At 39.3% G+C, this 2,519-nt stretch overlaps 1 pseudogene; it reads right to left on the bottom strand.

Annotated features, from left to right (window-relative positions):
- Positions 1-5: 5 nt before the first annotated feature.
- Positions 6-124, bottom strand: LOC111743351 (annotated as a pseudogene).
- Positions 125-2,519: the final 2,395 nt, after the last annotated feature.

Below are 2,519 nucleotides of genomic sequence, written 5' to 3'. Positions count from 1 at the left end.
TTTTATGCCTACAGCACCTGGTCTTCCTAGGTGCTCTCCCATCTAAGTACTAACCAGGCCCAACCCTGCTTAGCTTCCAAGATCAGACGGGATCAGGCTTGTTCAGGGTGGCATGGCCGAACACTAATTTATTTATTTTTAAATCAAGGCTCTGTTAGCTAGGAAGATGGAAAGAGTAGCTGTTGAGCTGAGTACCAACAGTTTCTGGTTCATGCCTAGCTCAGAATTACCGGTTTACTGCCTCTCTCCGCCACCACACTCCAAAAGTCTTGGAGGGGAGGGATCCTTTCTTGTTTTTTGTATCATCCGTAACTGGCCCACAGTAGCAGTCAACAAAAGTTTGCTGAACATTTTAAACATTTGAGTAAATAAATACAGCACATATAAAAAACTATACGAATGTTAAAAAATGTTTACAAAATAAAATATTAGACAAACCTTCCAACGAGAAAAATGAATAGGAATGCTATCACAATTCCAGAGTGATAGACTGGAGCTAAAGAGGATAAGTAACCAAGTTGAAATGACAACGTGAACATTCTGACTCAACAGTCCGTAATCGAAATCTCAGACCCCTCACCTCTCTGACTTACACTCAGATAGGGTTTTGGTGTCTCACTCAGTAGCTAAGAACTATTTAAATAGTGGCCATAGAAAACATGACACACTGAATGTTGCTTAAACTAGGTAAAATGAATACTGGAGGCCAATAGACAATCATAACCAGAAGGAAAAAAAAAAAAGGTTTTGATTTTACATATGACCCACTACTCATCAAAAATCTCTTATAGTCTTAGACTTCACAGGTTATCAACCGACAGACTGCTTCTCCCTGTGGTGGGCTCCTGAAACAGTTCTGATTACACTTACAGGTAGCTTTGTCATCAGTTACATGCTTACAACCCCCTTCCCCTCGCATTCTAAAGCTAGAAGTCAGATGATAATTGCTCTCCAAAGATGACTTGGCCCAAGTTGGAAGCAGGCCATATTTTATTAAAAGCTTTCTTCAATCAACAAACATTTTGAAAAGTGCAATTTATGGAAAGCAGTTATAGCTAGAGAAAACAACTTTCTGCAGGATGTAGGGGGAGTGTACACATCACTCCACAAACTCAACTATGTGTGCAAGAACTTTTGCAACTATCTATATATGAAAAGCAATTTAATTTCATGATGTGCTCCCATTAGGTCATGTAGTTAGGAAAACTTAACTGAGTCTCTGGAGTTCCCTGCTCAGCCAAAAACAACATGAGTTTCCAGTGCCCTATACAGTTCCAAGACACCTTTAGGGTAGAAGGGGCCCTCTGGTCACTGGCAGTTTATTCACAAATTTTCCCCCATCTCCAGATTACTGTTAGGCCATTTCTTTTCACTGATAAGGGATCCACAGACATTTTCTCCTCTTCCCTAGCCATCCCTCCCACCCTGTAGAGAAATATCTTTCTATTCTGGGGTAGTAACTTATTGACAGTCCAATATAAAGGGTAACTCTAAAAAAATAAGGTTACTTTCTGTATGGTTGACATATTGTTCTGCAACTTTTTAAAATAACTGTTTCTAATGCTACCGAAAAGCAATGAGGCATCAGATTATGAGTATAGACTCTGGAGCCAGTCTGCCTGGGTTTGATGTGTGACATTGGGAATGTTACTTAATCCATCAGCATCTCAGTTTCTTCATCTGTAAAATGGGGTTAATGCACTAATATCAAAGGAACTGGTCTGAGGTTTAAATGAGTTAATATATATACAAAGTATTCAGAACATTATCTAACATTTAATAGGTATCGTAACTACTACTATTTTTATTTCTAAAACACTGAAAATTAAATATTAGAATGTATATTACATTTATTTTTTCATATATTCAATAAAGGACCTATTGTGAGTCATATGCTGAAGCCCGCATGCTAAATAAGTGAGGGATGGTTGAGTCAGTGAAGCCCTTTGAAAGAGGTAAGTACAGGATGAGTGAGAGGATAAAGGTCATTTAAGTATCCTGGGGCTGGGGTGGAGAGTGTGATAAGGGATTTCCTAGAGGAAAGAGACTAAGTTTATCGGGCAATGCGTAGAGGAAAGCTCTTCCAAGAAGAGTTACAGCATGTAAACTCCGGAACTAAAAAAGGAATATGGCTTATTTGGAAAATTGCTGAGGATGACTGGAGGATTCTACTTTAGAGAAAAATAAGATTCAAGACAGAAGAGTCAAATCATCAAAACCCTCATGAGCCTAGTGAAGGTGTTTGATTTTCATCCTGAAGACTGGAGGGACCAGTCTTCAGTGGCAACTTTGAGTATTCAGTATGTGCTCCAGCTGTGTCTCTGTGGAAGATGGAGGGCTAGAGGATTAAGACTGGGGGCTGGGACACTTCTCAGTAGTCTATTGCAGCTATGTGGGTTGGCAAAAATAATGAAGGACTGAATTAAAGTCATGGCAATGGGGACAAAAAGAAAAAGAGGACAACTCTGAGAAACACTGACAAAATGATAGGTCTTATGGATTTGAGGGATGAAGGTGAG

This window comes from Pteropus vampyrus, unplaced genomic scaffold (assembly GCF_000151845.1).
Source record: "Pteropus vampyrus isolate Shadow unplaced genomic scaffold, Pvam_2.0 Scaffold4, whole genome shotgun sequence".
Taxonomy (NCBI): Eukaryota; Metazoa; Chordata; class Mammalia; order Chiroptera; family Pteropodidae; genus Pteropus; species Pteropus vampyrus.
The sequence above is the reverse complement of the archived record's forward strand: the minus strand, read 5'-3'. Positions and strand labels throughout refer to the sequence as shown.